General features: G+C 42.4%; 1 protein-coding gene across 2 annotated transcripts in view; it reads right to left on the bottom strand.

Annotated features, from left to right (window-relative positions):
* Positions 1-12,351: 12,351 nt before the first annotated feature.
* LOC123747148 (uncharacterized) overlaps positions 12,352-12,922 on the bottom strand; it is a 102,257-nt gene continuing 101,686 nt past the window's right edge. For both annotated transcript variants that reach the window (XM_069313942.1, XM_069313943.1), the window contains one exon: positions 12,352-12,668. The gene's annotated coding sequence lies outside the window, so the exon portion shown is untranslated. The remainder of the gene's footprint in view (positions 12,669-12,922) is intronic.

The following is a 12,922-nucleotide window of genomic DNA, read 5'->3' as shown; positions in this document are numbered from 1 at the left end:
AGAAAAAGGTCAAAAGAAGACCACAATGCCAGTATTCTCCATGGTCCATAAAAATAATGATTTAATACAACACTCATAAATTGAGTCCTCAGCTAAAGGTGAAGCCTAGTATTCATCATGAGCATATATTGATGGGGGTGGACCTTCGACAAGCCACCAGCTTCCTGTCCTCGTCGAGGCCACTAGTATTAATGGCCCCTCGGGTAAATTCAGATGTCATCTTACCTTATGGTATTTATTGGAACATTGAACTATTTTCATTACAGTATATTGGCATTTTGGTAAATTCATATGAGATTGTGTTGTATAGTTATCCCCTCTGGAGACTTCTCTGCACTGGACAGGTATGTAGCTTGGCCATTACCTGTACGTTTATTGGGGGTTGTGAAGAAGACGAGTCTCTTGTGAGTGCATTGCTTTTGGTGTGAATGCCGGGTCTGTCACAAAGAAGGACCCTTTGGTCCTGGCTTCTCATTTATTAATCAAATCAATAGTAAAACTTGTTTATAAAGGTATGTTTTGTACAAATCCACAAGGGCCGTGATGAGGGTTCAAATCTATGTCTGGGATGATTAGAGACGCGCCTTAGTCGATTGTACCACGCTATGGTAACCATGTTGGTTACCATAGCGTGGTAATGGTTGTGGCGCTATGGTAACCATGTTGTGGCACAACTGACTAAAGGTGCATCTTGGATCATCCCAGACGTACGTTTGAATTCTCATCACGGCCCTTGTGGATTTATTGATTTTATTTAATTAATTGTTGCCGCCGAAGGCGGCTAGTTTATTGTGCACCCCATACTCATCCTGTGAGCGGTAGCGCAAAAGCATTACAGAGGGCACAAAGGGTCTTTATCAGACCTCATCTTAGATTATTACATAAACAATTTCTTCAATCCTTCACACCTTATAGATACAATGTCAGCTAGTTACAGAGAAAGTGCTATTACAAGAGCTACATATTTACAGTAAGTCATCATACATTAATGGTAGGTCTTATCGTTAATACATAATAGTTTGGCCAATGGGGATATTACAGAGTCATAGGGGAGCTTCTGTTTATTATTAGTCCTCACAATACACTACTTGTTTCTGAATCTGATATGTCGTTCATCTACTGGAAGCAAAATGTGGGTACAGTGCAAGGATTTCAGGTAATTTATCCATGGTAATAAGATAGGTTGCCATATCATACAGAGTGAGCTTAGATTCATCTCTAAAAGGCTCAATTTTACAACAATCCAAGATATAGTGTTCGAGTGTGTGTCCCTGCCTATGTCCACACACTTTACACTTTACTTCATCTAGATCCCTATACAAGCCGAACTGCCAGAGATACTTGTAGCGAAGTCTTATACGAGCTGTGACAACATCTGTTAGTCTAGTGACTTTGTTACTTGCCCCATACACATGTTTTACTTCACACATTTCATTGTGATGAACAATGGACCTAGTAGTTCCAGTTTGCACTGTTCTACTTTCTTCAAATCCATCTAGGAGTTCTCGTCTAATGACACTTTTAAGGGACCTATTTGATAACTCAAGATTCCATTCAATACTGTCTTTATTTACTGCAGCCTTAGCAAGGGCGTCAACTTTGTCATGTTCCTGCATGCCAATGTGAGAAGGAATCCACAACATTTTTATATTTACCCTCTTGCTAAGTATTCTTACATATCTACGTCTAGTTTCCAAGACAAGCACGTTATTACTTGATTGCAAACTGTTTATTGCTCGTAGTGAGGATAGGGAGTCAGAAATAATTAAGCTGTCTACTTCAGTGTTGTCAATAATTTCGAGTGCTACCAGTATCGCTACCAACTCGGCTTGCATTGTGGACGCCCAGTTACTAATTCGGATATTTCTTTGAATTATTCTGCCATCGGGCTGATGAGCAATAACAGCACTTCCTGCCCTCCCTGTAGCTGTATTGAGTGATCCGTCAGTGTATATGGTCTGTGCAATGTTGTTTTCAGCTTGTATATTGTGAATGTGTTCTATGGTGCTTAATTTAGCAGCAAGTTGAGCATGAGGGTTGCTTGTGATTAGTTTCTTGGTGGGGTATGCAGGGGTCAGGATGTCAAAAGGTACTATCTGCCAGGGTGGAAGGAAGTGCTGTACTCTTTCATCTGTATATACATCGTGTAGTCCCATCATTTTAATATGAGTGGCAGTTCTTTGAATCCATTTAGACTCGCTAGTTCCATTTTGTATGTGTTCTAACAGTGCAACTGACACAATGTTGTTTTTGTTATCACGCAGCAGCTTTAGTCCCATCATAAGATTAATTTCAAATATTCTATCTCGAATGCTAAGTATATTTAATTCTTTCCGCATGTTGAGAACTTTGGTAGTTATAGGACAGCCAAGTATAATTCTGAGTGCTTCATTTTGCATTTTTTCCAGTCTATCAATACTTTTGCCATTCTGCAGGACCAAAGCTGGTGCATGATAGTCTATCAGAGACGTTATATACGCTAAATACATCATTCTTGCTATTCTAATATTAACACCATATTTCGGGCTGTACCCCACTACAGTTCTGAGAGCCTTGAGTCTGTCTCTACATTGTTGATGTAACTTATTGACTGCAGTTGAGGTACAAGGGACAGAGACTCCAAGGTATTTGAAAGAAGAGACATAGTCTATTGGTATGTTGTCTATCTTAAGTTTTCGTGGTCCACTTTTGCGGTTGCCAATTTGTCTGTTAAATATCTTTGTTTTAGCAGCGTTGATTACAAGACTAAGGCTCTCACAAGCTGTATGTATACAATTTAAGACTGTTTGCATTTCGCGGTGGGTTTTAATATGCACAAGGATGTCATCTGCATAGCTGATAGTGATGTTTGCCAGACTAGTTGGGATTGATTTTAGTAAAGCATTAATTAGAACATTAAACAAGGTAGGACTAAGTACTCCTCCTTGTGGGGTGCCTAGTTGCATTACTTTAGTTTCACTCTTGTAGCCTTGGAACAGTGCAGAGGACTTCCGGTTGGTAAGATAGCCTCGTATCCATTGTAATAAATGTCCCCCTATATCCATTCTCGCTATTTCATACATAATCACTTCCCTATTAGGAATATGAAAGGCATTTTTTTAATCAAGAAATGTTGTGTACTTGTGCCTTTTATCTCCATGAACAGTAAGAAAGGTTGTGATACAGTTGTGTACACTTTTACCATGTGTGAAACCATTGATATCAGGTGACATGTGCTCTTTAACTCTATACAATAATCTATTAAGCACCATTCTCTCAAAGGTTTTGCACATGCAACTGGTCAGTGAGATGGGACGGAAAGCATCAGATTAGCCAGGCTTTGGTACAGGTACCGTAAGACTGGTGGTCCATGATACAGGCAACTGCCTAGTGACATAGCTAGCATTAAACAATTCTAATAATGGGTTACCGGGTACACGATGTAGGAGTCTTAGAATATCATAGGTCATGCCGTCTTCACCAGGAGCAGTGCTACTGCCCCTGGAGAGGGCTGCATCCAATTCATAATCTGTATATGGAACATCACATTCATCATGTTGCTTGCTCAACATGAAATTTATGAGAGCATTTCTGTCTCTGGACCTCTCCTGCAATTTCTCCCTAGTGCTAGCTGGTAACATTCCAAGGCTGGAAACCTGAGCCCATTTTGCAATTAACTGATTGGCTTTCTGTAGCGGGTTTGGGTGTGAAACTTGTCTACTATTTTTACCAATAATTTTGTTTATGCCTTTCCAGGCTTTGCCCAGGGGAGTATGCAGGTTAAGTCCACTAACAAAACCCTCCCATTCATTTTGTCTCAGTTCAGTCATTCTCTCCCTTGCCGCTGCAAGCGCGGCCTGAAAGAGTTTTAACATTTGAGGAGTTCTAAGGTTCTTATATGCTTTACCTGTCTGTCTAGCAATTGATTTAAGCTCTTTCAGTTTAGCATCATCATAGTACTGGTTGTGTCTGACCTGTTTACCAGTACTTCTTTTTGTTTGGCGTCACTCACTATTTTTGATGGCCTCATAGGTATTATTTATGAGGTCATCATAAAACTGTTGTACATTCTCAGGCTCATAATTGTTATACCAATGTGCTATGCTGTCTATAAAGAATTTTTCTTGCTCTTTCCTTACAGTTAGCCTGCGTCTACTCAGCATAGTGCCAGGTAGGTCAACATTAGCCACGTGTATGTTAGGTGTTATGGCTAAATGGTCAGACATTAAGTCATCCATAATATCAGTCTCATGAGTTGTGTATGACAGGTTAAAGCCAATGCACCTGTCTAGGACTCCTCCATATATTTGCGTTGGTTGAATCTTACTGGTAATTTGAACATCATCATATGCATCGAGAAGTGCCAACACTCTTCTCCCGTTGGTGTTTGTAAGTTGATCCCCTAATTGTTTGTGTTTAGCATTTAAATCCCCAATTAATATTGTAGAATCAGTATGTGCAAAACTAGGTAGGTCAGTATACTGGAGGAAGCCAGTAGGTGCATAGGCATTCAAAACATTAAGTGTAGAGTTACCAACATGTACCCGGATACCATGATATTGAAACCCCTCTCGTTGTTGGGCGGGAAGTGGCTCATGTGGCAGGGATTTTTTAACATACATAAGACACGTATTTTTTTATCTGGGATTATAACACTGATAACTAGGCAAATTCTACGGGGTTTTACCTGCGGGAGTTAGGGTTTCCTGGAGGCAAACAATATCTATGTCTTCAGTCATAACCTTATGATGGAGATGTGAATACCGTTTTCTAAGAGAAGCAATATTCCAACTGAGTATCTTGATGACACTGTACTTGTTTTTATGAGATTCAGAGGCCGCCATTGTTCTTTTGTACTTTATCAGTCTGCAGTTTCAGGAAAGCAAGTATGTCTACATACCGGTTGTAGTGCTTTATTACAGCTTCTTTTTCCTCTTCAGTCAGCACATCACCTGTCACCATTTCTTTAAATGTGTCACGGCGGAACCATCTGGGATGTGGCGTGCGCGGCCCGAGGCGGGCATCCATGTCCAGTTGAACTTCGTCACTATCACTACAAGCATCACTGGTTTCACTTTGTTCTTTACCACAATCACTTTCAACAATTTGATGTACAGTATCACGTTACTGTGATTTGTGTGTGGATGTTTTGTACATGCAAACTCCAGTCTCCAGAGGGGGATAACTGTACAACACAATCTCATATGAATTTACAACACAATCTCATATGAAATTACCAAAATGCCAATTCACTGTATTCTTGGGTTAATGTACATGAATTTACAGTGGATTTATTTACCAAAGTGAATAGAATAATAACAACATAAGAAATATCTCGCGAGAATACAATGTAACCTTTTAAGGGCACAAACCATATATAGCCAAGGTGAGTAACTATTACGGGTTGGCGCACCACAGCTACAAATGGTTGGGAGTACCGCGTAAGATTTAAAAGTAATGCGGCTATGCAGGGTTCACATTAGCTTCCTCAGGGCTCTAGTAAACAGATGCCTTTATGTTCTCTTTCCCCCCACATTTACTCTGTACCACCACGTGCACCCTGTGCTGTGCTGGGGTCCCGGTAGTACAGTCTGGTTCGTTCTCGACACAATCAAGAATTCCGGGTTAGAATCCCAGGCGGGACAGAAATGGTTAGGCACATTCCTTTCATCTATTGCCTGTATTCACCTAGTAGTGAGTAGGTACTCAGGAGTTAGTCAGATTGGCGGGGTCAGTAATTCGGCCTTGGCGGAGGGGGGCCCGATAAAAGCCTAACATGAATGAATACACACTGGCTTCCTGGCTTATATGTACCCTGTATCACCACATATACTCTGTATTACCACATGTACTCTGTACCTGCACATATACTCTGCACCACCAAGTGCACCCTGTATCACCACATGTACTCTGTAGCCACTCTCAAAGAGCCGATTGGTATTGGGTAATAAATGTGAAAAAATATTAATAACTACCAAGGCAATCGATACAGTTCGAGCATCCTGGGATGAGCACAGAGGATGGCATGGAGACCTTGTGGGACTGAGGACAGCACAGAGACCTTGTGGGACTGAGCACAGAGAACGGCACGGAGACCTTGTGGGACTAAGCACAGAGGACGGCACAGAGATCTTGTGGGACTGAGCACAGAGGATGGCACGGAGATCTTGTGGGACTGAGCACAGAGGACAGGAAGGATACCTTGTGGAACTGAGCACAGAGAATGGCACGGAGATCTTGTGGGACTGAGCACAGAGGACAGGAAGGATACCTTGTGAGACTGAGCACAGAGGACAGGAAGAAGATCTTGTGGGACTGAGCACAGAGTGCTTCAAGTTTAGCTAAGTCACTTGCTTGTAAGGAGGCAATTGATCATCATCTCTGATTGCCTCAGAGCAGCCTGAGGGCAGCAATATTCCGAGAAACTCAAGAAAATTTAGTTGACTTGAGGCAAAGTTAAATAATTAATTATTATTATTATTATTATTAAAATTAACATAGTTCACCTATAGTAAACAGATACCACCTATGGCTCCTTATTTTAGTATTTTGGATGATTTTAAGGCTTAATAGGATTGTAGTGAAGTTGTCAGCGAAATAGCTGTTGACGAATGAATACTCTTTACTGAAAATAGTTACAAAAGGTTATAATGAATCACCTCTCTGAGTCAACTAATGTTTCAACCCATGATTTAAATCACTATTCTATAGTGTATTCTGTTAAAGATTAGCACTTAGGCAAAATGTAGGTGCTTCTCTGTAAATTATAGTAAGCATTCATAAATTATTAGATACAATAGTTGTTCATTCGCCAAACACTATTGTACACTATACAATAGTGTAAGCTTTGAAAACAGATTTGAGATTAAATTCCTATGAATACCATCACATGTTGGCATCTCAAGGCATGACACTGTTGATATGCTTGCTAAGACAGCCTGCAGAAAACCAGTGGTAGAAATTGATATGGGTGTTTCATTAGCAGTGACAAAGAGAATACTTAAACAAATATCTAATGAAAATCTCATCGACCTAACAAATTCACAAAGACCTGAAAGTTGTAGCATTAAATATTATGATAGATATCGTGAGGAGACATTCACATATGGGACTAATAGAACAAGAACCTGGCAATGTGATGTTATAGTGGCCAGAATACGCCTGGGATATAGACGTATCTGGCAGCTTTCTCAAAGCCCAAATGTCGAGTACGCAATGTGTCAACTTTGTGAAAGAGAAAACATGCACTCTCTTGAACATTATACAGTATTGTAGAATGTCCCATACTGACTGACTTTCGCCCTCCTGGGCTAAGGTATGCTGAACTCTGTAATTACTATATGAGTACTTGAACACTTGATGATATATTGGACTTGTATCCAAGATTGACCATGTAATATATCAATTATACAATGTAACTATATAACCTGAGCTTGTAAAAGCACCTTCATCACCTTCAGTGATTAAGTGCTTAATTGCACACTAGTTTCTTTATCAGCTATCTCACCCTGTCAGAGTAAATGAGACAAATGTATGTGAATGCATGTCTGTGTATGTATATGTATGGGTATAAAGTATATATGGAAGCTGATCAGAATTACATTTCACTTTTGTGAATGTACATTAATGACACTATGTAAAAGACACATCAAACACTTTATGTAGGGCATATGTAAATCTGTGTATCTATGTATTTACGTATGTAGGTTAGCTTAGCATTTTAACAGCACCGAATCACCTTCTGTGGTTGAGTGTTCAATAAACCCTTGAACTATATGTTTAACACTTCTCTAACCCTGTCCATGGAGGACAGAAGAAAATGTATATATGCTGGTTAGCATTGTAAATGTGTGACCACGTCTGTGGTAGAAAATAATAATAATAAAAAAAAAAAAACACATGATGGCTACGGGGATCACTACCACCCACAGGTTGGGTATGGGGTCGACTACTGGCCAAAGGGTGGGTATGTGGTCAACTACCATCACAGGATGGGTAAGGGGTCCACTACCAGTAGGATGGGTAAGGGGTCCGATACCAGTAGGATGGGTCTGGAGCCTACAACCGCCCATAGGATGTGTACAGGGTCCACTACCATCCAACGGATTGGTATGGGGTCCAGTACCGGACATAGGTGGGCGTTAGTGGAACCCCATACCCATCGTAGGGGTGGTAGTGGACCCCATACTCATCCATCAGTTGTTAGTGGACCCCATATACATCCTACGGGTGGTAGTGGACCCCATACTCATCCATCAGTTGGTAGTGGACCCCATATACATCCTACGGGTGGTAGTGGACCCCATACCCATCCTACGGGTGGTAGTGGACCCCATACCCATCCTACGGGTGGTAGTGGACCCCATACCCATCCTACGGGTGGTAGTGGACCCCATACCCATCCTACGGGTGGTAGTGGACCCCATACCCATCCTAGGATGGTAGTGGAACCCATACCCATCGAGTGACTAGCTGTGGACCCCTATACCCATCCTAGGATGGTAGTGGACCCCATACCCATCCTAGGATGGTAGTGGACCCCATACCCATCCTACGGGTGGTAGTGGAACCCATACCCATCGAGTGACTAGCTGTGGACCCCTATATCCATCCTGAGGATACACTGGCAGTGTTGAAGGCAGCAATGTTCAGTGTACAGGTTCCCAAGTAGGAAGACTTGAGAGACAAGACCATCGAGAGGCATCAACATCAGAGGCTCTAGTATCACGCGACAGACTTGTCGTGGTGAGAGGCAATGTCGTGTTTTTTGTTGGTCGTAAGCACCCCGAGACGGTCTAATAGTGGCCGTCCTTACTCTCTGGCTGTGGTCGTCTGAGGTGGTTACGGTAAGACAGTTATAAGCTTATAAATCTCATGGTAAACCATACAAATTCAAAATCAAAATGTTTATTTTTGCAGTCATCGAGAGGATAATCCATACAAACTGCACCTACCATTAAGAAGAAATGTTTATTCAGGTAAAAGTACATTACATAGATGATGAGTTACAAACATAATGTTGTATTTATAGATAGAACTAGTACATATAATGCCTAAAACCACGAATACGCACAGCGTTTCGGGCAAGGTGTGGGAAAACCCCCACTTAGACTAAAACTTCATACTAATTGAGATTAAAGTATAAATTGTGTTGAAAGGGATGGGGGGGGGGGGGGGCAGAAATCAGCAGTTATACAAGTTACGACTCCATAATGATGTAATGTAAGAAGGTTTTGGTAGTTGACAGTGTCAAAAGCCTTATGTAGGTCAACAAATAACCCAACAGGGAACTCATTTTTATCCAGAGCTGCATGGATCAAGTTAATCAGATTAATCAGCGCATCATTAGTGCTTTTTTGTGGGTCTGAAGCCATATTGGAAAGAGCTAAGTATATTGTGTTTGGCTAGAGTAAAACTGTTTGTAGATTAGCTTTTCAAATACTTTTGATAAGGTTGGCAGAATTGATATAGGCCTGAAATTGTTGACATCAGTGAGATCACTACATTTATAGGCTGGGGTTACTCTCGCTTTTTTAGAATATCTGGAAAGGTTTGGAGTTCAAGTGATTTGTTGTAGAGCAATGCAATGGCAGGAGCTAGAAATTTGGAGGCTTTCTTGTAAATTAGAGTTGGTATGTCGCAAGGGCATTTGACTTTGTTTTATACAGCTGTAACAGGCAGAACTGAAGAGGTTGGAGCCGTAGAGGGCGTGTAGGAAGGAGCCTGGAACCGCCTGACATCCTACAAGACTCGTCTTGAGACTTCAGCTGCTCGAGGAGTTCCTTGAGGAGACGGAGACAGAAAGAGTGAGGAAATCTTGTTCTGAAGACGAGAGGAGCCCAGAGGACCCGTCCAGCGTCACTTGGTGATAGTTGAGGATGCAACTTGTGCAGAATAAAAATGTGAACAAAGTCATCCTGGACGTTAATATTTATAGCATAAATGCTCACATTTCACCAAATCACTTAATATGTCATTAACGAGCAATATGTTAAGTCAGTTGAAAGCAAATATTTAACATCATCCAGTGTTGTGTCAGGAACTTTGGGTTGTTGTGTTTGTTAGTCTGTTATTGTATATATTGTAGTTGTGGAGCGGCCATTACCAGTTCTTGACTGAGGGACGATTACTACTTCACTGCCGATTCGATTGCAAATGTTGCTCTGTTGTTCTGCTGCAATATTTACAATAGAATGTTGTATGTGGAATGTGGATTAGATTTAGAAATTAACAACTTGAAACATTGTGGATGATTAATATTTCATTAGAGACTCGTTCGTATTTGGGGAAGTGAAGGAATGGCTGTTGGCCCATTGTTAATTGACACTTCAGACTCGCCAAATGTTAACCAATGGGGTGAGGTTTAGGGTGAGTGTCAACCAATCAGCGGGCGGGTTTGGTTGGCTGCTGGGTATATAAGGAAGGATGAGACAAAAAGCACTTCAGTGTTGTTTTACCTCACTTTTGGTACACAGTTCCAGCTTCGTCTCTTGAAGGTGAGCTGTATGTAGGGGGTCCGCCCCCCCCCCTCCACCTCCTTGTCGCGTCCCCCCCTCCCTCCCCCCCTCCTCCTTGTCGCGTCCCCCTTCCCTCCCTCTCTCCCCCCCCCCTCCTCCTCCTTGTCGCGTCCCCCCCTCCACCTCCTTGTCGCGTCCCCCTTCCCTCCCTCTCCCCCCCCCCCCTCCTCCTCCTCCTTGTCGCGTCCCCCTTCCCTCCCTCTCCCCCCCCTCCTCCTCCTTGTCGCGTCCCCCCCCCTCCCCACATGCGTCCGTCTGGCTCCCCCCCCCCACACCTCTGCCCCTATTGTTGCGTCTCCCTCCCTTTCCCTTGGTTATCTTGAGATAATTTCGGGGCTTTAGTGTCCCCGCGGCCCGGTCCTCGACCAGGCCTCCACCCCCAGGAAGCAGCCCGTGACAGCTGACTAACACCCAGGTACCTATTTTACTGCTAGGTAACAGGGGCATAGGGTGAAAGAAACTCTGGCCATTGTTTCTGGCCGGCGCCTGGGATCGAACCCAGGACCACAGGATCAAAAGTGCAGCGTGCTGTCCGCTCGGCCGACCGGCCATAAATAAAACTGAATGTAGTCTCCGGGCCCTTGGCCACAGTGGCTCGCTGTAGCAGTTCAGAGTTGTAGTTTGTTAATGTACAGTACAGCCATGTACGTTAACTCTAACGGTTACCTAGGAGGGTAATGTTAACACCTAGTCTGTTAAATGCACATAGTGCATTTAAAAAGCCCCGAAATCATCTCAAGATAGTTGATAGTTTTAATTTAGTGATAGTAATTAATTTAATTAATTGTTTAGTATAAAAAAGTAAACTAAATGACCTAGTCAGTTAATACAGAGTTGTAGCATTAATGCTTTTAGAGTTTTAAAGTTGGCACCCCTCCCCCCCCCCCCTTCTGCTTAAACTAATAGTTTGTACTTCCTAGGTTAGCTACAACCTCTAGCGTAGAGGTTTATGGGTTTTAGATTATCTTGGACAGTAGTAACTTAACAGATACCTAATTTAACTGAAATATCCTGCTTAACTTTCTCGTAATTACAAAGATGGTAAAAATGTAATAATTTTACCTTGCCTAATGAACACTCCTGCAAGAACATGGTTGTGTAGATGCACTGTAGTTTTAAACTGGTATTTTTCAGAATCCATAATTGTTAAAATACTTGTGTGGTAGTCTCCAGGTACCACTACATGGCACCAAACGTCTCCCTGGTGGTGGTCTTCCCGTCTCCTGAGCACAAGCAGTCGTCTGGACCAGTTTGTGTCGCCTCTCCTTTCCCAAGTCCTCCTTCAGGGAAAGTCTAGCGTTCTCCAAAGACAATAACCGGTTTGAAAGTACTTTTCCGTTCCCTATTAGGTGGAACAGCTCCCTCTTCAAGGGACACCCTTGTTGTTCCACCCCCCCCCCCCCCTTGCTGCATTTAAGGTATCCCAGCTCACTACCTTCCCTCGGGCTCTAGTCCAGCCTGAACCAGAACCCCAGCTTCCGTTGGTCCCAGCCCCAGCTTGACTCTCGGCCTTAAAGGCCACAGCAAACTCGACACTCCATCCTGTGGAATGTCTTGTAACATAGTAAAATTGTCTCGTTTGAAATAGTGCCATAGATCAAAGGAGACATATGCTTGGAGTACCAAAGATGCAGGTTAGAATGCTCAACATGGCTCTTATTTTGTGGCATTTTAGAAAAATTAGAATGTAATTTTCAATCCTTGCAGACACGTGAAACGAGGGCTGGTAAGAACTAAGAATTCTCATGGTGCGTGAGTTGTAATGTACGTACAGCTGGGATGAAGTAAACTGTTACTGCTAGTGTTGGCAGGTTTCCAGCTAGTTAGTACCAAGGATAAGGAAGACTTCGTAAACAACGTTTTCAGACGTGAGTTTAATAATGTTTAAGACTTATACATGTGCATTAAACTTGCAATATGGTCATCATGTTGGACTAAGAATTACTAGATGAAGACTTGTTCTAAAAGTACATATTTATTTTATAAGGTGGGATCCAGGTCCAGCAGGAAGGAGCACAGCACGTAGACTTGGAGGTCATCCAGGTACACAGTCTAGACCAACTGGTCTGTCTCAGGTTCCGTATGTCTCGTCTTACTTGTAGCCATACAGCAAACATTGTCAAATGTACCAAACGCCCAGTATGTTAAGGTTACTCGTAACGTCTTCAACGGCTGTAAAGTCAGAGAAAGTTAACGTTATAAAAGTTACATCTTTTGTAATGATTAATGTAATAGTTGTAATAACACGTCCCTCTCGTTCCTCCAGTCTCTGGCCACCACGACCGGAGAGGCGACGACGACGACTCGAGGTACTGAACACGTTACGACTGCATAAAGCGGCACCACACTACCTTTCAGAGTGAAGTTGAAATAAGTTTGAGGTAAAATACACACAAAGGGATGAGGTAGATCAAGCTATTCTCACC

The sequence above is a fragment of the Procambarus clarkii genome, chromosome 77 (assembly GCF_040958095.1).
Source record: "Procambarus clarkii isolate CNS0578487 chromosome 77, FALCON_Pclarkii_2.0, whole genome shotgun sequence".
Lineage (NCBI taxonomy): Eukaryota > Metazoa > Arthropoda > Malacostraca > Decapoda > Cambaridae > Procambarus > Procambarus clarkii.
The sequence above is the reverse complement of the archived record's forward strand: the minus strand, read 5'-3'. Positions and strand labels throughout refer to the sequence as shown.